At 46.0% G+C, this 26,091-nt stretch overlaps 1 protein-coding gene and 1 pseudogene across 9 annotated transcripts in view; one reads left to right on the top strand and one right to left on the bottom strand.

Annotated features, from left to right (window-relative positions):
- The window catches only part of Il34 (interleukin 34), a 58,959-nt gene that overhangs the window by 26,392 nt on the left and 6,476 nt on the right, over positions 1 to 26,091 (bottom strand). The window lies entirely within an intron of this gene.
- On the top strand, positions 2,924 to 7,170 carry LOC109702718 (B-cell CLL/lymphoma 9 protein pseudogene; annotated as a pseudogene).

Below are 26,091 nucleotides of genomic sequence, written 5' to 3'. Positions count from 1 at the left end.
AGCAAGCTGGCAAGAAGCTGCAGCCCACTCAGGCTTCACCAAATTAGATAGAATACCTAGAGAAGCATGGGAGGGTTGCTCAGAACCTTCAAAATGGGCCTTCCCAGTGGCTTTTTGTGGTTTGTTATTTGTTTTTTGTGGTGTTCAGGATTAAATCCAGGACTTCACACATGATAGACAAGTGATCTACCACCTAAGCCATGTTTTCAGCCCTTTTGTTTGTATTTTGTGTGGCTTTGTTGTTTTGTGTCATTAAGATTTGAACTCAGGGCCTCAATGCTTGCTAGGCAGACACTCTTCCTTTTAAGCCACTCCACCAATCCTAAAGGGAAGGGCTCATCTAAGACTTGAACCTCTCCAGCTCCTTTTTGTGGTGCGTATTTTTCAAGATAGGGTCTTATGAACTATTTGCCTGGGGCTGGTTTTGAACCACAATCCTCCTGATCTCTGCCTCCTGAGTAGCTAGGATTACAGGCATGAGCCCCAGGTGCCCGGCCTGTATTTTGTGTTTGAGGTAGGACTTGCTGCCACCTTTGTCAGGGCTGGTCTCAAACTTTCGATCTTCCTTCCTTCTCTTCCTGAGTAGCTGGAACTACAGATGTGCACCACCATGCCTGACTCACCTAGTGGCTTTCCTTTCACACTTGTTCACCATGCAAAACTTTCCCCTGCCCACAGTAAAAGTGCTGCCTTTACCTTCTGGAACGCAAATGCCATACAGTCCAGTGTGCAGCACTACCCAAGAGACCCACTTTGTGGATGTTCAGTTTAAAATCGAGCCAGCCCCTTTTGAGGGAGCTATAATCCCAAAATGAAAGACCACAGAAAAGTCTGGTAAGGAGCCAGACTTTTGCACACACATTTATTCTCTGAAATGTCTTCCTGAGGGAATTTTCAGCCACGTCCCTTCACTCTCTGCAGCCCAGACACTAACGAAAGGAAACACTTCAAAAGTCTTGTTTTGCTTCATGGTAAAAGCCCATGACCTTGAGAAGTGGCCTGTCATTTGTTTCAGCACAGCCTGCAGATGTCTGCATGAGGCTCAGGGTCAGCCAAGGTCAGGAATGGACGCTGAATGAGAGACCACCTGGTCCTATCCAGACTGGATGCTCTAATTCTCACGAAGGTCCCTACATTTGTTGGATGTTCATCATGTGCCAAGGAACTGTCCATGTCTGAACTCAGTGAATCCTCACAACAAGGCTGGAGATGAGAACTATTATTGTCTTTCTTTCTGACGAGGAAATGGAGAACCAGAGGGCTTGTCCAAAGTCACCAAAGTCAGGAGCAAAGCAGAGATTTCAGCCCAATCTGGCCCAGAGGTCACTGTCTTAACCATTGGACTGTCCTACCAAGTAGATACCACTTCCTTCACTGACTGAGAACCCAAAGGCTTTTCCTTGTTTCTAACCTTTTAAGCTTTTGTTTTTTCACCCTTCTTGAGAAATATGAGGGCAGAGAGTCCCAAGTTTAGTTTTAGAATATCCCAAAGACTCTAAGCTTCCTGGGACAGCTTCCAAAACATTACATAAACAAAGTTGAGTGCAACAGGATGAAGGTTATTTGGTTATGTTTTTTTTTGGGGGGGGGGTAAATATGTTTTGTTTTGTTTTGTTTTGCAATGAAAACTAACAAAAATAATAAGGGAACAAATTAGAAAGGACTGAGACCAGAATCATGTGGTTTTTTTCCCAACCTAGTGGAAAATCCCAGTTCCTATCGCCCAGTGCACCAGGAAAGATTGTGAGATGAGATTCCTGGGAGAGAATCAAACCAGCCATTGCTTACTTTAGGAAAGGAGATACAGCCCCCAAGTGTCAGTCCTGCACGTGTCCAAGTGCACAGAGTATTCTGGAAACTGGTGACACAGGACACTGAAGGTCCAAAGGGAATTTATCCCAGGAGTGCAAGGATGGTTTAATATTAGGAACCCTCTTAATATAAGATAACATGATAGCCCTGAGGAGATTGGAAATTGTTAAATAAGCGTTTACAAAATTCAACATCCTCTCCTGATTAAATTCCTTATCAAAGTAGGAATTGATAAGTAGGTCCTGAACAAGATGAACTATATCAATCTCAGATAAAGGCCAGCATTCTGCTTAACTTAGAATCACTATAAACACGCCCACTAAAACACAAGAACAATACAAGTGTGCTCACTGTCATTGTACAGGCGAGACTAGCCAATGCAATTACATAGGCAAAAGAAATTAGAGACATAAGAACTGAATAGGAGGAGGTAAAATTATTTCCATTTATAGATGATATGATTATAAACCTAAAACATTCAAGAAAATCAACTACTATGCACTCCACTCACAATACCTAGGAATAAACTTAGCAAGAACTGTGCCAGATAAAGGGAGAGGGAGATGCTATGCCCCAGCCCCCCCAGGGCTAAGGGCCTCCCAGACCAAAGCCCCCTCCCCAGCTCTGGTCTTCTGTGCCCCTCTCCCAATGCTGCCCCCAGGGACTGAATGTTGAACTAGTCGGTGTCACTCCATTTTGACCTAAAACCTCCCATCTCTTTGAGTGGTAGTGATCATTCTTGGGAATTGCTCCTTTGACCTGATGTAGAAGACAGAGCAAATTGGAAATCTTGAAAGGTAAGGGTCCCCTTTGTACAAGGGGCTCCTGGACTCCTCACCTCCAGGATGTGCACCACAGTGCCATGACCCTGGGGGTTCTGTGTGCCCTGAAGATGGGAGATTTTTCTTTGGTGGTAAGAGGCACTCACCTAGAGAATGTGGGAGCTGCAAGGGGAAAGGAACCACTTCCACAGCAGAGAAAAAAGGCATACAGGTGGCCAACACTAAGAAACACAGCAAGCAAGCAGTAAGCCACTGTCACTGCCCCCAGCAGCTGCTTCTGCTGCAGCCCAAGAGGAACTCGGTGAGCTGAACCCTGTGTGTGACTGCAAGCTCAGGATTTCAATTAATGCATTCCAGTAACCCTAAAGTGAGGAACTCTCCATCAGAAAACACACAGAGTAGCCCTAAATCAAAGCAGGAGGTGATGGTTCGTCCCCCTACAGTGATGTCCCCATTTGGAAACCCCCAGGGTAATCAGGGTAAACAAGGGGGATCAGCCAGCCAATCCCAGTCATCTTCCTGTGACTCCAAGATAGAGCCATACTCTTAAAACACTCCCTGGCCCACCTGGGAGAAAGGGGCTGAAGAATAGGGATGGAAATGGTGCCAAGGGCAAGTGGAAAAGGGAGTGAAGTATTTCTGCTGACTCCTTTGATCAGAGAGATCCTGGGACTCCAAATGATGACTAGCATGAAAGAATGTAATTCTACTGACTACATAAAGTTCCAGGATTCCCAGCACACAGCATAGTCCATGACCCCATCAACCCCTCAGGTCTTCCACCCCGTCTCCTGACCACACTACTGCACCTGAGCCCACACCTGCTCAGAAGACTCCAGCCAAAGTGGTATGTGTGTTTTCTACTGAGATGGCCAATAAAGCTGCCGAAGCTGTATTGAAGGGTCAGGTTGAAACTACCATCTCTTTCTACACCCAGAACATTTCTAACAGCAAGACAAGAGAAGCACAACCCCTCTGAATGCACAGATGTCTTCCCTTCTCTTTAGGTCTTCCCTTCGGAATGACCTAAAACTTCTCCCACAGCAGCCCCCCACCTCCAAGTCAACAAGGACCAGAATTTTTCTCAGAGCACCAGACTGCAACCAACACCACTCATTCCAGCACCAGCACCCACACCCGCCGCACTCCTGTGTCTCTTGGACCAAGTCAGTCCTGGGGTAGAAATAAACTGATTCCTCCCATGGGCAGTCCTGCCAGCTCCACTCCACTGTCCCCAGATGGTACCAGGCCAAACTCAACTCCCAACAATCAAGCAGTGACCAATGTCTATCCAAAAGCCCCCTAACCTCCACCATTATCTAGTAGCAAGCCCCCCACACACTAGGAGAGAACCCTGATGGCCTATCTCAGGAGAAGTTGGAGCACTGGGAACGCTCCTTACAAATTCTCAGAATATCCAGAGTATGCTTTTCCCTGATAAGAAAGAATTCACAGGCGCTCAAAGTGGGAGACCCCAGATAATACTGGGGTATTAGATGGACCTCAGGAAAAAAAACCCAGAAGGGCCAATACAGGCCATGATGGCTCAATCTCAAAGACTAGGTAGGGACCTGGGCCCCAGACAGATGTGGGAGTTCCATTTGACCCTCAAGGACATAGAGGTGTGCCCTTTTCTCCAGATGAAACGGTTCCACCTTCTATGAACTCCACATCTGGGCACATAGGACCTGACCATCTGGACCATATTACTCCTGAGCTGCTGAAACTGCAGCAGGAGTTTTATGAGGTGAAGAAGAAGAAGTAGGAACAAGTAGCTGTTTGGCAATACTCCGTCCAGGACAAGATGGTCCATCAGCACTGACCAAGAGGAGGTTCAAGGATCTGCATTCAGGGGTGCAGAACCATTTCCTGATGGAATCAACATTTCACAGTCTCTCTCCAAAGGGCACGGATCCCCACCCCAACACGCCAGGCACACAGATGCACCTTCCTGGATTTGCAAGAATGAGAAACTCTGAAATGGAGGGGCCAAACGTCTCTACTCAGCATCTAAAACAGTTCTTTCTGGAGTCAGTTGGCCAGACAATGTCCCAAAAATCCCAGATGGTAGAAATTTCCCTCCTGGTCAGTGTGTCTTCAGTGGTCCTGGCTGAAAAGAATGCTTCCCAAACCCCCAAGGATCATCTGAAGAAATGTTTCAACAGCAGCTGGCAGAGAAACAGCTGGGTCTCCCCATGGGGATGAGCATGGAAGGCATCAGGCCCAGCATGGAGATGGACAGGATGATCCCAGGCTCCCAGCAGCACATGGAACCTAGGACTAATCCCATTTCCCCTCGGATACCAGGGAGGGCCCTCTGAATTCTTCCAGCAGCCACTTTCCTAAAGGAATGCCTCCACAGATAGGTCCTGGTCTGGAACTCGAGTTTGGGATGGTTCTTGGTGGAATGAAGGGAAGTTTCAATCTAAATGTCAACATGGGATCCAACTCTCAGCTGATCCTTCAGAAGATGATTCTAGGGCAGGCCCTGAGGAGAGGATGAAAATACCCTCAGGTAGCTTAAAATATGCTGCCTGACCAGCAGAAAAAGATGCCCCTGCTATTTGGTAGGCACCCTCAGAAGGAGTATGGCGTGGGCCCAGGCTATTTCTTCCCATGTCTCAGGGTCCAGGCAGCAATAGTGGCTCGTGGAATCTCAGAGAACCAACTGGGCCTGACCAAAGAACTAACAGCCAGCTCAGTCATATGCCAACCTTTCCAGTAACCCCACTTGCCTCAATACAGCTCCTCCAGTTCAGTGCTGCCTGGGGGCAAAAGCCCTTGGATATATCTTTGGCAGGCAGCCAGGTGCATTCCCTAGACATTATCCCTCTGAAATCTCCCGTAATACACCAAGTCCAGTCCCCCATGCTGGGCTCACCCTCGGTGATCCTCAAGTCCCCTCAGACTCCCTCACAGCTGGCAGGCATGCTGGTAGGCCCAACTACTGCTGCTTCCATTAAATCCCTCCCAGTTATGAGACCTCAAGTCCCCATCACTTCCTGACCCGTCACCTCTCCTAAGCCTTCCCTCCAGAGTCCTGGGATTCCTCCAAACCACAGCCCTCCCAACATGGCCTCTCCAGTCATGCTGGGAAGTGTGGAGTCAGGTGGCCTCCCACCTCCTACAGCCAGCCAGCCGGCCTCTGTGATATCCCTGGAAGTGTTCCCTCTAGTACACCTTACACCACGCCTCCAGAGCCAATTCTTTCTCAAAACCCACTCTCAGTTATGAAGTCTCAAATGTCCTTGTTTGCAATGCCCAGATCTACCTCATTATACCATGATACCATCAAGACTGTGGCCAGCTCCGATGACAACTCCCCTCCAGCTCATTCTCCCAACTTGCCATCAATAAATAATATGCCAGGAGTGGGCATTAATGCACAAAATCCTCAAATTTCGGGTCCAAACCCCGTGGTTCTGATGCCAACCCTCGGCCCAATGGGAACAACCCAGCCACTTTATCACTCCAATCAGATGCCCTCTCCAAATGCCATGGACCCAACATGTCTCCTCATGGTGTCCTAATGGGGCCTACCTGGATGTTACATAATCCTGTCATGGAGCCGGGGTCCCAAGAGCCTCCGATGGCACCTCAAGGACAGATGGGTTTCCCCCAGTACAATCTCCTCCACACCAGGTCCTATTCACTCACAATAGCCCCAGTGAAGGACAAAACAACTTTCCCAGGAGAAGGCTCTTTTGGCTGCCCCAGCAACATGCCCCAAAGTTCAGTGCTTTGCAAACCTGGAGGCTCAGGGGGTTCCTGACTCCTTCACTGTGATGGGGAGCAGCATGCCTTCAGGATTTACAGACCCAGATCTGCAGGAGGTCATTTGGCCTGAAGCCACAGGAATACCTGAGTTTGATCTATTCTACATCATTCCATCCAAGAAGCCTAGCCAGACATTGCAATATTTTCCTCCAAGAGAAGTTCCAAACAGTAAATAGCCCCAGGGGTCCTGGACCTGGAATTTTGCACATGCAGGGTATTATGGGCAACCAAGCCCCCAGAATGGGACTAGCATTACTTGGCATGGAGGTCCAGTAGGAACTGTGGACATCCCTCTGGTACAACTCCATCCATGCCAGGCCACAACCCAATGAGAACACCAACCTTTCTCCAGCAAGGCATGATGGGACTTCACCATCAGATGATGTCACCCACACAATCTATCATGCCTGGCCAGCCCAACCTGATGAGCAACCCAGCAGCTACGATGGGCATGATTCCCAGCAAGAATCAAGGGCCTGCCAGGTTCTATCTACATCCACTCTGGGTCTGCCTCCAGGCATGCTAATGTCCACACAGGGCATGATGGGACTGCAACAGAACATCATGATTCCTCCACAGATGAGGCCCCAGGGCATGGCTGCTGATGTGGGCACAGGTGGGTTCAGCCAAGGACCTGGCAACCCAGAAAACATGATGTTTTGTTACTAAGACTGGACATGTCAATCCTTGTCAAGATGAGATTGCAGGTCCTGAGAGCTGCTTTGAGGGAGCTCCAGGAAGGCTGGCTTCATGCAATAGGAGAACAGAGATCCAAGGACTGCTTTGGAGGAGGGGAAAACTCGAGAATGTATGGATTTACCTGAAAACAAATTATTCATTTAATCAACAGGTGTTTTCCATTAAGATTTATTTTTTAAAATTTATTTTTGTGGATTTGGTTATCTCATGATATCTATGTTTGAGAAACTAGTTGTGCTTTGAGAATTGCCATCAGTCATGTGTTGCACCATTCTCTATCTTCATGTCCTTTGAACCGGCTTCTTCCAGGATTCTTTTGTTTTTGTTCTTTGATTTGGGCTTGTGTGTGTGTGTGTGTGTGTGTGTGTGTGTGTGTGTGTACTGAGGGATTTTAACAGAGACTTTAGTCTTTGGGGCAAGAGGAGATCAGGAGTGCTGGACTTTTTAGGTAGAAAACCATAGAGAAAATAGTACCTTTGGTACTATTTCTTTCAACTCCAGTGTATAGAAAAACCAACCTACAGCCTCAGAGCACAGTCACACACACACAAAAAGGAACTAAGTTTAGCAAGGAGCGGGGGATATTTCTTTTTAAAAATAATGAAGGGGCGAGAGGGATGTGGCCCAAACAATGTATACACATGTGAGTAAATGTAAAAACAATAAAATTTAAAAAAAAAATAATGAAGCTTAGGACATCTCTTTTTTCAGTTCAAGTGCTCTTCAGCAGTCTGTCTCCCCCAGTATACAAACCAATCACCATGTTTTTCTCCTTTCCTCCCTACCCTTCCAGGCTCTTGGTTAAATGTGTTTCTTTCCCTCATGCCCCTACTGGTGACTCTCCTCTCTTCTTCCCTTTGGCAGCTGTAATACCTGATGTTCTATGGGGGAAATACCTCTAGTGAACATTTCCATGGGCGCCTCTTCCTGGCCCCCAGGGACAGCTCTATCCTGGGGATGCCCTCTGACCTTTCTCTCCTCTCACCTTTCTCTTTCCCAGTGTACTCTTTCTTGTCCACCTTGCTTTCTGTTCTCCTTTTATAAGGAAAATCCAAGTGAATTTTATTAATGTGGAAGTGAAACAGATGCTAAGAGCTATCCACGATCTTGTTTTTGTTTTAAATTTTGTGCTTCCTTCCCTTTCCTCCCTCTCCCATCGAAAAAATGTTGTTACCTGAATTAAATGATACAAAACCACGCGCCAGAGATGTGGTGTCAGAGAAATAAAATATTTGTATCTATCTGCATATATGTATCATATTTATTATTTAATTATTATCATATTTATATAGAAAGGAGGGAAGGAGGGAGAGGAGGGAAGTGGGGGAGAGAGGAGAGAAAAAGGAAACGCGCCATAGGAGGAATGTAGTCCAAGCGCAGGAAGTGGCTCCGGAAGTGGGAGATGGCCGCCTTTGCAAGGGACGCTGGGAAATGCAGTTCCAGAAGCATGGGCGTGAGCGAGCGTCGGGCTGACCCCAGAGACGCGTATCCGAGACGTGTTTAGCTCTCAACTTATTCCCACGAACTTGGGGCCTAAGGACGGGCTGTGGGGTCGGCCTGCTTCACATCTCTGCCCCCCACCACTGTTCAGGTAAGAGACTTGAGCAGATTTGAGTCTGGGACCCTGGTGTGCCAATCCATAGGAGTCTTAAACTGGGAAAGTCCATTGAGTTCCACAGCACGTCGGCGGGAGGAAACCTCAGGGAAGATAGTGTGGGGATGAAGAGGAGCCGCCTCACACACCAAGCAGTCACCTTATTAGAACTCCATCATCCTCTCCCTTCACAATCTCCCCCCACCTGTATGCCGAGTTAGTGACCCTAGGAGAGGCTCACCCCAGCTTGCTCACCCCAGACAACCCTTCCGAGTACTTCTCTAATGTTATCACACCTCATTTCTCATTTGCTCCTCGCAAACGTGGAGGTTAGTATCAACACCTGTGTTACTGACCAGCTTTGTGTGATTCCCAAGCTACCAGCTCTCTGTCACCTTAATGTCCTCCTAGATAGTCGGGCTATAAGCAACTTGTAATGCAGGTAAAGTTAAGTAAACCTTGAGTAGGAAGCTCTGAGCTAAGATCAGGGTTTGAATCCAAGGTGACCAATTACAAACTGTGTGACCTTGAGCTGTGTATCTGTAGTATAGGGATAATATTATATATCACCTGACATAAACAAAAGACAGCTATCACTATAATTACATAGTGTATCGGATGGTGCAGTGACTCAAGTGGTAAAGTGCCTGCCTAGTCAAAAAAAAAAGAAAAAGAAATGTGCAAGATACATACTAAAAAAAAACCAGTAAACAATATTGAAAAACACAGAAGAGTTAAACCAATCGGAAGACAAACTGTTGTTGGAGAAGAAAATTTTAACTCATAATATGTCCATTCTGTGAATTTAACACATAAATTTAAAGCAGCCCTAATACATTTTACAATTTTTTTGGTGAGCTTTGTGCTTGTAAGGCAGGTACTCTACCACTTGATCCACACCTCCAGTCAATTTTTGCTCTGGTTATTTTGAAGATAAGGTCTCTGAACTACAAGGGATGACCTTGAACCACAATGTTACTGATCTCAGCCTCCCAAGTAGCTACAATTACAGGCATAACACTGGTGCCTGAATACAAAAGATATTTAATTGGCCAATACACACATAAAAACATTGCTCAAACTCATAAGTTGCTAGAGAAGTGAAAACTAGAGTCACAATTACCACTAAACACACACCAGAATGAATAAAATCAAAAAGACCAACAAATCCAAGTGTTGAAAAGATGTTGAATGGCTGTAATACTCAAGACATTTCTTGTTTTGTGTTTGTGTTTGTTTGTTTTTTGAGACAGGGTTTCACTATATAGCCCAAGCTGACCTTGAATTCCCAATCTTCCTGTCTGCTTAAGTACTGAAATTACAGGTATATGCTACAGCATCAGACATTTCTTGAAGAAGGGTTGTTGCACATTAATTTGGAAAATAGTTTGGTAATGTTTTCTGAAGTTGAATTTGTGCATATCTCATGGCCCAGCATTTCTTTTCATAAGTATCCAACAGAGATGTGTATTCCTGGGGCTGAAAGCCACATATCACAATGTCATGGCAGCATGATTTATGAAGCCCCAAACTAGGAATAACTTAATGTCTGTCGACAGCAAAATAGATAAATAAGCCTCATAAATATAAGGTAAGCAAAAGAAGCCAGATTTTAAAATACACACATACTTAAAAAGCATAATAAAACTAATCTGTGACATAAAAAAATCCCATATGTTCTCAGAAAGAGCATGGGATAGTGTATTAGCTACTTTTGTATTGCTGTGATAAACACCTAAGAAAACTAACTTATGGAGAGAATTGTTCATCTTGCTCATGGTTTCAGAGATTTCGGTTCATAGTCCTCAGCTGTGTTGATTCTGAGCCTGTGGTGAAACATCATGGTGGCAGGAGCATATGGAAGAGGAGGAGGCTATTTGTCTCATAGTGGACAGGAAGCAGTCAAAAAGGAGGGGACTAGAGACCAGGCTTAACCTTCAAAGCCACAACCCCAGTGACCTACTTCCTGCAGCTAGACCCCACCTTCTATAGTTTCCAGAACTTCCCAAAATAGCACCACAAACTGGCAACCAAGGTCCAACACTTGAGCCTGTGGGGGACATTTCAGATTCAAACCATAACAGATAGTGACTATTTGGGGTGCAGGAGGGGCTTCTACAAGCCAATAATGTTCTCTATCCAGATGTCAGTGATCGTTACCAAGGCTGTGTTTACCTTATAATAAGTCATCAAGCAGTGTACTGACAATTTATTCTCTGTATGTGTGTTACATTTTGAGTTTTTGTTAAGGCAGTTCCAATGAAAATATCAACATGCATGTGTGCATTAGATTTCAACACTCAAATAGAAAAATAGGCAAGATAGCCTGAAAGAGCTCAAGAAATAAGGGGAAAATACACTTCTCTATATTAAGATATATTTTTAAATATTATAAACCCTAGTGGAAAACAGTAGGAGCATGAATGGACATGAATAGATAGAAACCAAAGGGGAAAGGTGCAAATGCTGACACAGATCCAAATATATGTGGAGAAAGAGCTTATGATGAACAGCTTATGATAAAATAGCTTCTCCATTCAGCAAGGAAAAGAGAGCCATCTGGAAAAAAAAATAAGGATCTTTTCCTCCCAGAACACACCAGGATAAATTCCAAATGGGTAAAAATTTGAATGTAAAATGATAGAAGAATATACAAGACACATTCTGTCATCTTAAAACAAAGAAGGTTTTTACACCTATGATTCAACATTATGAAGCCACCAATGAAATGAGTATGTAAAAATAAAAATTTGTGTATGCCAAAAAAAGAAAGAAGAAAAAAAGAAACACTGCACTGGATGTAATTACATCAAAGAAAGACAAAAGGCTAATCCCTAATATATAAACAGCTCCTAGAAATAAAATCAAAAAAGCCAACAGCCATTTTTTAAATAAGCAAAGGATATGACAGTCATAAACAAAAAAAATAGAAATGGCTTTTAAACATGCTATAAATTTAAAACTTTTCATAACACATTTAAATTAAGACTACATTGACTCACTGTTTATCGCCTATCAGATTGGTAAGGATCCAGTGATCTGACAAAGTGATGCGTTGGCGAAGATTTGAGAAAACAGTAATTTTTCATCCAGAACTGATGCAGGTGCAGTTTGGTACTAATTTTATAAATGGAAAACTGGGAAATCTCTTGAAATTACCAGTGCAGATACCTAGCAATCCCACTTCTTGGAATTTATCCTGCATACACTGTATGCACATATGAGAGACTATTCCTCTCAGCTGTGTCTGTGACAACAGATTGAAAAACACCTGCATGTTCACCACAATAGCCTAGTGTGTTACTCAGTGAAACAAGGAAGGCTCAGAACAGTGTGTATTCTGTTTTGCAAACTGTGTTCAGCAGAAGCGGCAACATATTTTTAATATATTTTATATATGATTATATTTGCATAAAGATATTTTGTGTTAGAATAATTCATGCTAAAGTGTAAGAGACTGAATGCTAGGAACTCAGAAATAGCATGTCTTTAAAAGAAGATGACGCTCATTAACCTAAATAAGTCTATAATTTGGTGGGCATTTTATCTGGGAATAATTCTGTCATTTAATGAACTTTTTGTCAGGATGTTAAGGTAAGTTGGAAAAGTGCACACATTGACTGTCCAGTGATCTGGGGGGATTTTGAGGGAGCCACAGAGGAAGAGATTTCTCAGTTTTCCCAAGGATCAGTGAAAGCCGATCAGACACAACCTACAAACAGTTACCTGGCAAGGACAGGAACTGGGTGGTGATGTAACATGAGTGGGAAAAAATGTTCTCACTATTGTTTTTTCCTACGTGATGTCTAAACCACATGAATGCATTATCTAATCAAAACATTAAAGCAGTGGAGAGGGGAGTTGTAATTTATGGATCCTAAGCCTCAATCAAGACCCACACTTTCCCCAGCTCTTATTCCAATTTGTCATTGGAATCATTTGTCATCAGGTAATGCTAAACATTTACAAGCAGTTTTATTACCTGTAATAATTCATCAGCACTTGCAAGAAACATAAGATAGGAAGAGCTTGAGCAACCCAGTTACCCTTCTCTAAGTCTCCATTTTCTCTTAGAAGAGCAAAAGTGAGGACAGAAGGACTCTGTAGAATTGCTAGGAAGTGCAAGCATGTGAGTGCTTCAAAAAATGACACAAAACATGCTCTGTACCCAGCAGCTGGAGCAGCCGCAACTCAGCTGTAGTTGGATGTGAGAGTTGGCATCTGCCTTCTCAAGCCTCAATGCACTTAAGAACCCCAGAGAGACTGTGAACACAGTCCCCGGGCTCCGCCTTACAGATGGGCTTCAATGGGTCTGGGACCCATGAACTTGCATGTCTAACAGACATTCACTGTTGCAGGTGGTGCTGGTGTATTAAGCCATGCTTTCAGTGACAAGGTTCTGGAATATACAACTCGGGTTGTTTTACAATGAGAAATCTGTGCCTTGAGAAAGGTAAACGACTTGCCCAAGGCCATTTGGACAGCAAGAGCAATGCAGCTGCTACCCCTCAGGCATACCTGTCCCACCTCCAGCCCAGATCTGTGCCACAAAACCTGCCTGAGCCCGTAAGGGAAGCCAAGCCTCTAGACAGTTCAGTCCAAACCAACAGGCTGTTCCTTTTATTGGTTTGTTAATTGGTTGGTTTGGAGCCAGGATCTTGTATGTTGTCCGGGCTGGCCTTGAATTCCTTGGGCTCAGCTGATTCTCCCACCTTGGCCTCCCAGCTGAGACTACAGGTATACATCACCCTGCCTGGCTAAGCTGTTCCTTTTAAAAATGCACGTTTAGCAAAATGATTTTTTTAGCTGAGTCACCTTCCTTTCCAGGGACTCACACCTATGACAGGACCTTCTGTGGGAACCTGAGAAAGACAAGAACCATTTTGCAACATGTGTGATCTGATTCCATAATCAGAGCGAGGCGAATCTGGAAAAGCTGAGGAAGTTCCTCAGATATGGCTCTCTCATGAACCCCAAAATCTCCACATTTGTACTGTATGCATTTTTTCCAACTCACTTTATCAATGGACAAAAAGTCCTTTGTATTTCTGCTTTTCAGGGTGCCCTGGCTCTGAAAGAGTTCTGAGCTGCCAGTCTTTCACATTTTAGTGATACAGAGGAAAGGCCGATACTTCAGGGACCTAACGTCTCTGGAGTAATTAAGGTATAGGAGGCCTTACCTGAGATTGGAGCTTGATCCTAGGGCACAGCTTTTGGTGAACACACTTTGGGCCTTGGGTTTGCACCACTTTCACCAGCAGGTTCTTAATTCCCCTACCCTCAACCCCCAGTGCCTTCAGGCTGTGAGTGGTTTGTGGGTGTGACTCAGCCATGAGCTTGCTGTATGACTTGAGTAAATCTCAAAGTTGGAAGGAAGAATGCCTAGGAAACCCCTGGATCTGTGGTCATAGAACCCCAATTTCTAGATCACACAATACATTATCTCTCCTGCTTCACGAGAAGCAGAGCCTGAGGCAAGGGTTAGACTCCTCATGAGTCGGTGGAGGGAGATGTGACAACCAAGAAAACAGGGCAGGGAAGGCTGTTTTAAATAGCACCACAAAGTGGTCCCACTTGGAGGCAAAGACAGGGAGCTTTTGCACCCGGATTCAGTCAGTGACACCAAGGAGTGTGAAGTGGTGTAACCTCCAACAAGATAGCTCAGAGAAGGGCCCTTGCCCTGCAGCAGCTGGGAACCACACGTAGAGGACATTTAATGGATGCTAGTCCTTCCTTCCAGGACAGAAAGCTTCTCAAACATTTCTACACAAGAAGCCCTGAAAAATCTAAAGGACAGAGGGGGAGGGCAGACTATAAGCATGTTTTCATTTCTAGAAGATTCTTGGAATCCACACTTAGAGTAACCCCTGGGTCCTTCCATGGCTTCCCGGCAGCTATGATGGGCCCTCCTGCCTCCTCTCTCAGCTCCACCCACTGTCCCCGCACTGACTTACTCCTTCTGAAAGACTTTGCTGTCCTTTGTCTAGAATGTTCCACCCAGAGTTTTGCCCAGCTGGCTCCTTTTATCAGCTCAAACATCCCCTCCTAGAGATGCTTCCACTGGCCATCCCTGAAGCCACACACACACAACAGCACCTTCGGCATTCACCACACTGACATTATCTTAATTCTGATTACTGTATGGTGGGTGTCTCCCCTGAGAATGGCCCTGGGAGCAGAGCCTAGTTCTGGTCTAATTGTGTCCCCAGAGTCTGACTCTGACTTGACACAGAGGAGACTCTGATACCCAAGAAATGAAATCTAAGTGAATGAAGTTGGCCTTGGGGCTAACAGAGAAAAAGAATGAGGCCAGCTAAATGACTGGCCCCTCTACTGAGGAGATGGCACAGGCTGCTGGGTACCAGTGGCTCATGTCTAAAATCCTAGCTATTTGGGAGGCTGAGATTGGGAGGATCAAGGTTCAAGGCCAGCCTGGGCAAACAGTTTGCATGACCGCATCTCTAGAATAACCAGAGAAAAATAGACTGGAAATGTGGCTCAAGTGGTAGAGCATCTGTTTTGCAAGTGCAAAGCCCTGAGTTCAAACCCCAGTCCCACCAAAAAAAAGAGGCGAGCATGAAGAGGCCATTCCAAGGGGCTCGATGGCCCCTTGGATTCCTTCCCCACTCTCCTGCTTCTCTCTCATCTGTGACCCCTCAACATGGAGACAAACTTGGCATCCATGGAGGAGATGCTCACTCCGGAAAAAGCGTGACCCTCTCACAACATCCAGGGGCACCTGGGTTCCTAGCCAAGTGCCAGATCTGAGCCACCCTCAACCCAGACCCCGAGGGTACCACAGTGCTCATGCCAGTCTTATGGGCTACCATGAGTGCTAGGGCTGCCAGGAGTGCCAGCCCTGGGGCCATGGGGCTGAGTCACTCCACTACAAACTGAAAGTAGGGCAGGGAGTCCCCTACTTTGAGTGCCCACCCCTCCCATGCTGCTGTGGGGCATTAGTGTGGCTCCCTGGGTCCCAGGACAGACCTCAGATCTGAGGTCCCCCAGCATTTCCCACGTGCCAGGCACTGCACCAGGTACTCAGTGCACACTTGCTTGCTCTGTACAAATTATTATTGTAACTTGTATCTCCAGGGACCATGATCTCCATTTTACAAAGGAGGAGACTAATGTTGAATGATTAGGTGACTGATCCAAGAGCATTCAGCAAGTGAGCAGTGGAGTCTGGATTCAAACCCACACCTGACACTTTCATATCATTTATTTAAGAGTTTTGTCACCTTGGGCTCATTTCCTATAGCAGCCCTGGGTGGAAGGTGCTGCTACCTCCATTTTACTCAGAAGGAAAATGCTATTCGAGCCAGGTCTACCCCTGGGCTCCAGCCCCCAGCTTCATGGGGCAGCCCTGGCTGCACTTGCAGCCCCTTCAGGTGGCTGGCATACAGCTGGCCTGTGGCCCTACTCCATTTCCCATATACAGAGTCCAAGGTTTCTGCAGATGAAAGGACTGTGTGGTGCCTCCCAGGACACAAGAGTATGTGATAGTTGAGGCCATTCCACCCAGTGCACTGAGCCTGAGGCTCACGTAGGGTAGTTCAGCTGAATTCTGGTGCATTATGAGTCTGGCTGTCCTGTACTGTACCCACCCTTGACCTTTGCCCCCTCCTCCTACTGGAATACTACTCAGCAATGAAAAAGAACCAAACACAAAACAACATGGACGAATGTCAAATTAGTTAAGCTCACTGAAAGAAACCAGACCCCTCAAAAGAAAGAGCACATCCTGTATAATAATACCACTTATCTAAAACTCTAGAAAATCCAAACTCATCTATAGTGACAGAAACAGGTCAGTGGGTATTTAGGGACAGAGGAAGAAGAGGGAGAAAATACATAGAGGACTGAGGAAATTTTTGGCAATGATCAACATATTCCTTTCTTCTTCTTCTTTTTTTTTTTTTTTTTTGGTGGTACTGGGGTTTGAACTCAGTGCCTTGCACTTGCTAGGCAGTCACTCTACCACCTGAGCCGTACCACCAGCCCTTTTGGCTTTTGTTAATTGTTGTCTGTGTATGTCTTTGTCAATGAGTTGTATTTCTTTTCTTTTTTATTAACATATAATAGTTGTACAGGGGGATACAGCATAATATTTACATATGTGCTTACAATATGTCTTAGATTTACCCCCTCCATCGTTTTCTCTGCTTCCATTATTTTTTTGAATAAGGTCTTGCTTTTATGACTGGGTCTGCCTGGACCTGGAATCTCCTAGTTACACTTCCTGTGTAACTAGGATGACAGGTGTGCATCACCACACTCAGTTTATCTTGGTTGAGATGGGGGGTCTCTCAGACTTTTTGCCTCAGCTGGTCTCCAACCTTGATGCTCCTGATCTCCACCTCCTGAGTAAGTAGGATTACAGACGTGAGCCACCATGTCGACAGGGTTAACATATTCTTTACCTTGCTTATTGTACGCACATTCAGAATCAAGCAAATTGTGTGCTTTTGTGCCATTACTGCACATCCATTTTTACCTCAATCTGTTTTAAAATTGCATGTAAATTGAGGTATCTAGAATAAGCAAATTCTTTTCTTTTTGGTGTTCTTGTGTTTGAACTCAGGGCCTCCCGCTTGCTAGGCAGGCACTCTTACCACTTGAGTCACTCTGCCAGCCCTCTTTTTGTGTTGTTTTTTTTTCGAGATAGGGTCTCCAAAACTATTTACCTGGGGTGGGTTTGAACCACGATCCCCCTGATCTCTGCTTCCTGTGTAGCTAGGATTACAGGCGTGAGCCACCAATGCTAGCTTAGAATAGGCAAATTCATAAAGATAGAAAGTAGATTAAAGATTACTGAATAGGAAGTTGTTTAATGAGTACTTGCTGTTTGGGAGGATGAAAAAGTTCTGAAAATATGTAGCAATGATGGTTATGTAACACTGCATGTGTTAATGTGACTGAATTGCTCACTTAAAAATGGTTAAAGTGAGCTGAGTGCCTGTGGCTCCCACCTGTAATCCTTGCTACTTGGGAGGCTGACATCGGGAGGATCACAATTTAAGGACAGTCCAGGCAAATAGTTCACAAGACCCCATCTTCAAAATAGCCAGAGGAAATGGACAGAAGGTATGGCTCAAGTGGTAGAGCACCCTGCATTGCAAATGTGAAGCCCTGAGATCAAACTCCAGTCCCAACAACAACAACAACAACAACAAAAATGGTTAACAAGGAAAAAAATGGTAAAATGGCCAGGGGTGTAGCTCAATGGTAGCACACTTTCCTAGCACGTGCAAAGGCCTGGGTTCAATACCCAGCACCATGGAGGGAAAAAAGGTTAAAGTGGTAAATTTTATGTTATCTATATTTTACCACAATAAAAAAATGTTTTGAGGGCTGAAGGCATGGTTCAAGTGGTAGGGCACCTGCCTAGTAAGTGCAAGGCCCTATTTCAAGCCCCAGTACCACCAAAAAAAAAAAGTTTTTAAGAAAGCCAGGTATGGTGGTACACACCTGTAAACTCAGCACTCAGGAGGCTGAGGCAGGATTGTGAGTTCTAGGTCAGCTTGGGTGACATAGTGAGTTCCGGGCCAGCCTGGGCTACATACAAGGTCTTCACTAAAAAACAAAATTTTTTTTAAGAAATCACATGTAAGTATACACTTACATTGGTGGTGGTATGTGTTGGCAGGGAGGGAACCTGTAGGTTGAATCCAGGGCCTCATGGGTGCTAAACAGTTGCATTTGAGGAGAAGCAAGAGGTGCTGTGCTTTTCTCAGCTTCCCAAGGGCTCTTTGTTCTCAGAGAGGCCCACACAGCCCTCCTTCCCAAGGACAATCAGCTTTCCATAGAGTCAAGATGTCCAGGAGTCAGGTCCCACCTCTGCAGCCGCCCACCATGATAACCAGCTGGCCTCAGCCCCTTGGCATCTGCTGAATTCAATGCACAGTTTATCTGTCCCCCTCGTCCATCAACAGCAGAACCCACACTTGCCCAACCAAGTGTGTGAATCACACACACACACACACACACACACACACACACACACACACACACGGCCTCTCTTACTATGGCTCTTGAGCCACAGGAGGCTTCCAGCTTCTGTGTCTCTGATTGTGGCCCCTCCCCAAGGGGAGTGCCTTCTCTCTGTGCCCCCTAGACCTGGTCTCCCTCTCCCTTTAACCTGCCCAAAGTGTCCTGTGTATCTACATGCCTCTTGGCCAGGCAGGGAGCTCCTTAATGACCTTGCTTGCCCTTCCTTCCTCACTTTGTTTTCTGACTTTTCAAGTCCAGTCTAGACCCAGCATTGCAGATCAGCTGCCAGAAACTTGGCAGAACACTTCACTAATTCTGGAATGTTCCCAGTATGGAACAATGGAGAAAAGGAATTCTTAATGACAGAGCAGCTTTGTTTCAGATTTTTCGGCATGCGTGGGATCTACCCATGGGTTTGGCCTTACGTTTGTTGACTTTGGGTTCAAGTCTTGCTATTCCTGTTGGCTGGGACACCCTGCTGCTCCCGGGCCTAGCTCATGGTCCCATTCTTTCTGTTGCATCTTCAAAGCAGTGGAATCAGTCATTCACCCGGAGTTTTACATCTCCCTTCCTCACTTGGAGCATCAGCCCTACCAAATGCCAGGCCCCTAATTCAGAGCCTCTTTGTATCAAGTCATTAACGCAGGGGAGCCCTCAGCAGGGGGCCTGGGTGGCTTTTTGGCTCACTATTATCAGCATTGGCAACTGTTGAAGAAATGAGATGCAGCCTCTGGTCCCCAAGCCCCTTAGAAAGGGCAGGCCAGGGATGGGAGGAGTCACCAGCTACGCCTTGGCCCTCTTCCTTCCTCACTTGTGTACTCTGGCCCCATCCTGCCCTGGTTATGTGTAACTCCCAGCCCTGCCCTGACTCACCTGGTAGAAGACACTTTTTAAATGGATCCATGAAGTATCCATTTAACTCTGAGCATCCGAGTAAAAACCTATTCTACCTGAATTTTTGAGAAAAGCCTCTCTCATTTGCCCAGGGTTTGGTTCACAAAGATGGAAAGCTTCGATCCCAGCAGCTGGCACTGGTGAGGAGGCCAGCTCTCAATTAGCAGGAAGCAAAGAGTGGAAGAGATGGCTCCACCAGTCCAAGCATACAAAGAAGAGGAGGTGGAGAGGGGCCTTTTCCACCCTTCCAACAAATAGTGAGAAACAAGCTCCCACCTCCACCCTTCCGTCAACTGCTTGCAGGAATTCATGAAAAGATGGAGAAATCCAAAACTCAGACAAGCCTAGGGGTCGTGAAGCGTGAGTTCAAGGTGGATCCAGCCCCATCTTCCCAGCCTTTCTTACAGCCACAGTCACACCAGGCCTCAGCCCTCAGGCTGAAATCTTCCTCCCTCCCCTCCCCCACACAGCTCTTTGGCCTTCTGGTACTTTCTTCTCAGGTGTACATCTCCTACCAGCTTCCTGCTACCACTCCAGAGCACCCAGGCATCACATCTCTCCCTCTCCCTTTCTCTCCTCTCCTATTCCAGTGGTAACTACACAATGTTAGTATCCCTTAACATTCCTATCCACCCGGACCCTCAGAATGTGTCTTTATTTGGAAACAGCGCCATTAGTTAAGGTGAGGCCATCCTAGATGCAATGACTGGTGTCCTTATTAAAAGGGAGACATACAGAGAAGACCAAAGGAAGACAGGCAGAGATTGCAGTAATGTAGCTGCAAGCCGAGGATTGCACGGTGCCACCAGAAGGTAGGAAGAGACAAGGAAGGGTGATTTTAAAAGGGCCCATGATCCTGCTGACATCTTGATTTCAGACTTCTAGTTTCCAAAATTGTGTAAGGAAAGATTCTGCTATTTGAAGTCACCACAGTGGCCCCAGGAAATCAACAGAGTTAACTCTTGCACCTCACTCTTCCTCACTCAGGCTATCTTGAAAACAGTGATAACTGCCTCCTTTTTTTCTGCAAGCTGCTTAGTATTCTATGGCATAGGATATCAGTCTCCTGCGAGGAATGCAGGGGCCTTTTGCATCCTTTCTCTCGCACAAGCTATGCTACAATGACTGTCTCTGTGCTAACAGCTTTATGCCTACCTGGGTTCCAAGTGGAAGCAGAATTCTTGGGTTGGAAAATAGAAGGTACATCGGGTACATTTAAATGTTTGAAAGCTGTTGCAAACGGGTTCTCCAAGGAGATAGGAACAACACATGCTCTTATAAGCAAGATTCAGGACTTTGGTCTTTCTTTTTTTCACTGCTGGGGATGGAATTCAAGGGCTTGCACTTGCTGAGCAAGTGCTCTACACTGACCTACGGCTCTAGCCTGAGACTTGTTTGCCTTAGCTCACTTGTTTGTTTTTGATTGCCTTTGTTTTTTATTTCATGCTCCAAATTAGCGCAAGTGTGTTGCCACAAGTGAAACAATACATGGATGTTTCCTGTAGCATTATTGCAATGCCATAATGCTCTTTCCTTTTCTGAGACAGTCTTGCCATGTAGCCTCAGGCTGGCCTTGAACTCATGATACTCCTTTCATCTTTGGAGTGCTGGGATTACAGATATGCACCACCATGTTTGTCAATAATATTTTTAATATAAATGGTATTCAGATTAGTGTCTCTCCGAAGGACCCCAGAAGCTACTGTCTTCCCCTCCCTGCTTCTGTCCGACCACCTTCTCCTGTATAGGACCACAGGTCAGGGATCTATAGATGTCCTCCAACTTTTTCTTTGCTCATGCTGACACACATGAGCATATGTACACATAAAGGGGAAGTTGGCTTGTTTGTTCCAATAAAATTGATTCACCAGATCTATGCAATTCTATACCTTTCTCCCTACCCACTTCACAGCCCGTTATGGGCACATCTGCATATCACTATTCTCATTTTTTATCCTGTAGACACAAATACACCGAGACAGTTATCTTCCATAAATGGGACTGGAGCAGGCATGTTGTGTTGTAGTTCTACCTCCCCACTTCCTGTAGGCTCAAAATTTTGTCCCCTACCCTGTGTCTGTTAAAACCAAAATCTCTGGATTATCTAGACCAGCAGACCAGCAGATGGTCCTCACAGCAGGCAAAGCAGTATAGCCCCCATCCACTCTGGTTCTCTAATTCCTTCATGCTTCTGGCCATGGGAAGATTTTTATTTCCATGCAGTTCAGCTATGCATGAAAAAAAATATATATATATTTTCTATTCTAAATTTCCAGATGTTTTACAGTGTTCTCTCCAAACTATCTAATCTTCTATCTTACTGAAAAGAAATGTCTCTTACATTACTTTTTTCTTGCATTGGCTTTTTGCCTGACCTTGGGTGCTCTTTCTGCAACACAACTAGAACTCCAAGGTCGTTCACTGTGGACACAAGAGACACAGGCACTGGAAACTAGTAAATGACAGGAGTCCCTCCCAGTTAGGACTGAGGATGGTCACGTAGATGGTGCTGCCTTGTCCTCTGGGGTGTTTGGGACCCATACAACCTGGATTGTTTATGCTGGCCTCAGTCCATGGCACAGAGTTGGGACTACTTCAGCTGGAATATAAGGACTGCAGGGACAAATGGTGATTACAAGAGTAATAATAGCAGCCAGGAGTAGTGGTATAGGCCTGTAATACAAGAACTCAGGTGAGGCAGGAGGATCATGAGTTCAAGGCCACCCTGGGCTACATAGAGAGATCCTGTCTCAAAAGAAGGAAGGAGGAGGAAGAAGAGGAGAAGGACGAGGAGGAGAATAGCAGCTAGTGTGAGTGAGTATATGTCATTTAATCCCCACCCCACTCACACACATACACACATCAATGCCAGAGCTAGCAATTCTCACCCCATTTTGAAGATGAAGAAACCAAATGAAGATGAAGGTTCAGAAAGCTTGGCAATCTGCGCAGAGTTACACAGCCAGCAAATATTAAGTATAAGTATAGTAAGTATATTTAACCACAAAGCTCTTTTTTTGGGGAGGGGGGGCTAATGGGATTTGAACTTAGGACCTCATGCTTGCTAGGTAGGAGCTCTACCTCTTGAGCCATTCCACCAGCCCTGTTTTGCACTGGGTATTTTCAATATAGGGTTTCACAAACTATCTACCCAGACTGGCTTCAAAACACGATCCTCCTGATCTCTGCCTACTGAGTAACTAGGATCACAGGCGTGAGCCACAAGCACCCGGCACCACAAAGCTCTTGCTATTAACTCTGCATCAGAGTGACAGTCTTCTTGCAGTGCTGGGAATTGAACTCAGGACCTTGTGCATGTTTGGCAAGCACTGTGAGACTGAGTTGCATCCCCAGCCTAGAGCAGCAGAGCGAACACTAAAGGGGAAGAGTGCATTCTCTCAGCCCATCAGTTTAGTACAGCAAAAGCACCTGATTGGTGCTGGGGATGTAGTGCAGTGGCAGAGCACTTGTTTAATATGCAGGCCCTGGATTGATTCCCAGAACTACAAAAAAAATTAAAAGAAAAGGAAAAAATGGAACCTGATTGTGGGCCAAAGGAGACTGATGTGGGGAAAGCTCACGAGGACCAGGGCTGGAGAAATGACCTGAGCTCCTCTCAGTTCAAAGTCTGAACACAGATGCTGAGTTTCTGACCTTGAGCTGGTCAGGGCAAGGCAGGGCCCACTGGCTGAAGCCCAGAACTGCTAGACCTAGAGTAGAGCTATTCCACTTCAAGTCTGCTCAGTTTTCTGTAAATCTAAAACTGCTTTAACAAGTCTATTGACAAGGCCCTGAGCTCGATCTCCAGTACCACGGGAAAAAAAAAAAAAGGTCAATTGGCTTTCCATCTGGGAATGGAACCCAGGGCCTTCCTTGTACATGCTAGGCAAGTACTGTAGCACTGAGCTACATTCCCATCCTTGGTTTCTTTTTTTTTTTGTTTTTTGCACATTTTTATTAGCATATATTAGTTGTACAAGGGGTTTAATTATAACATTTCCATATATCTTACAATGTATCTTGTTTAGATTCACCCTCTCCAACGTTCTCCTTCATCCCTCTCTCCAACTTCTTAATATAATGTCAACAATTTCATTATTCTATTTTCATAAAAAAATCCTGATATTCTAAAGTGTCCTCTTTTTTATTATTCATTGTGTGTGTGTGTGTGTGTGTGTGTGTGTAGCCCTAAGGTTTGAACTCAGGGCCCCATGCTTCCTAGGCAGGCACCCTACCACTTGAGCCACATTCCTGACCTTTGATTTTTTTTTTAAGCAAAGTTTTAAATGTATTTCAAATGTAAGCTTTGCAGCAAATGTCACAGGCTTTGAGGCAGATAGCCTAGGGTTCAAGTCCCCATGTGCCTCCAGGTTGACAGCCACGCCTTACACAGCTGTGTTAAAACTTTCAGAACTCTGTCACTACAATGATGTGGTCCATACAAGTGCCATGCACAGACAGAGGAGTGGCTCCTCTTATCTGTCAAGAGGTGGTCCACGGAGGGGAATGGCAGTAAGCAAGACCATGTGGCATTCTCTCCAGAGAAGACACCCAGATAAGCTGTTTTCCTGCCTGTGGGAAGATAATGGAAAGTACCTGGCCATGGTCCAGCTTCAGCTGGTCCAGCTGGTCTGCTGGCCTTTGCCTCACCAGCATCACTGGGGCTCACAACAGGTCCTCCAAGGCCAAGGAAAGGGATATGGAGCCTGTGACCCAGCTCAGGGGTGGAGAGTGAGCAGTGACAAATGACTGCCAGCTGCCCCAGTGTGCCCTTTCCCCATCCATAACATAAGCTCTGCCGAGGTCCCTCCCAGGGCAGTGGGGAGGGCACAGGAGGAGTGGAAAAGAGGCAGTGAGGGACACTAACTTTTTTGCCCTCAGACCCAGAAACCAATCTAGAGCCTCAAGGGGCAGAGAGAGGAGAGAAAAATCCAGGCTCCTGAGCATGACTTCGTGTTTCTGATTCTGTTTCCTCATCTGCAATATAGAGGATGTGGCTCAAGCGGTATACGGGCACTTCACCTGCTGGACCATGTGAATTATGAGTCAGTGCCTGCCCGGGGCCTAGAACCCTGAGGACACAGAGGCATGTGACAGCCCCTCTGTGCCTCCACACCACGTGAATGCCACCTGGGCTAGTTGGAACATTCTAGATGAACCGCCATGCTGCCAGAACTTTCCCCACTGCAGCTATAAAGGTCATAGTCATCCTGGCTCAGAGCTGAAGTCAGACCAAGTCACCATATTGCCCCCATTAGGATGCCATTTGTTGCCTATCAGGTGCTAAGCTGCAGCTGGACAAATTGACTCACAGGGAACAAGGTCTTGGCCCTCGAGGGCTGGGCTAGACCAGTATAGTTTCCAAAAAGGCAGAATGAAGTCAACATTATGGGAAAGACTCTGGGCCCTGGAAGAGAGTTATTATTTAACAGAAGGAGAAGGAAGGGTTGAGTGACATGGAACCTGGCTCCCAGCCAAGGTCAGTGTTGCCCTCAGATTCTGGAGAACCAAGCAGGCTGGGCTTGGCTCCCAGCCTGCCTACCATGCTGACTCACTGGTAGGGGAAGGTGGCTGCCACACCTGGCAGTGTGCAGGCCTGAAATGGGCGGCCAGGGACAGGGGGCCCGAGTGGCCAGCTTGGAGGAGACATCCATCCAGTGCAGAGGGCTTGAGCCAAGCTGCCTGGGTTCACACCTCCCAGCTGAGCGTGGACAGCATCTTAACTCCAGGCCGTGGTTCCCAGGTGTTAATAAATTCTCACCTGCCACACAGGACTGAGGTGAGAATTTGAGATCCAGCCTGATCAGTGTTAGCCCAGTGCATGACCTAGTGTAGCCGGCAATGACTGTCACCATTCTTACAAGGGGAACATGGGGACAAGTCTTCCACATGTCTGTCCCTCCTTCTGACCTGGGTCCTACCTTACCCACACCTGTTACACATAATCCTATTTGGACTGACCCATCAGACAGGTGCAGAACCTCGGAAGACCCCCTGGCCCCACCCCAGCCTCATATGGGAGTTTCCTGTGCCATTCACCACCCCCTTCTCCTTACATCCCCCCACTGACAGGGAAGTCACCCCTCCATGAGGCAACCCGTTCCACCTGCAAACTGGCCGTTAGTGGAAGTGAGTTTTCATGCCAGGGACTTTCCAATATCTGGTATTCACCCACCCACAAACGCTAGGAAGTCATTCCTCCAGAAAGTCTCTCCCAAACCCCAGCCTCTCCCACACTGGTGGAGCAACTCCTCCCAAAAGGGACACAGAACCCCTGCGATGCCCAGGCCACAACACTACTTGGAGACAGAAAGCCTCAATTTTCATAGACCTGACACTCATAATAACAGTTTCCATGCCTCACTTAATCCCCACAGACTCTCTGTGAGGAATTTTTTTTAAATTTTGGTTAAAAAAAAAAGTAACACAAGTTTTTGTCTTAGTCACTTTGCAGTGTACAGTTCGGTGGCATGGAGCACAGTCACATTGTTGTGCAACCATTACCACTACCCCGTTCCAGAACTTTCTCATCTTCAAAAC

Source organism: Castor canadensis, chromosome 15 (genome assembly GCF_047511655.1).
Source record: "Castor canadensis chromosome 15, mCasCan1.hap1v2, whole genome shotgun sequence".
In the NCBI taxonomy this organism is placed as follows: domain Eukaryota; kingdom Metazoa; phylum Chordata; class Mammalia; order Rodentia; family Castoridae; genus Castor; species Castor canadensis.
This window is presented reverse-complemented; position numbering and strand designations above follow the sequence as displayed.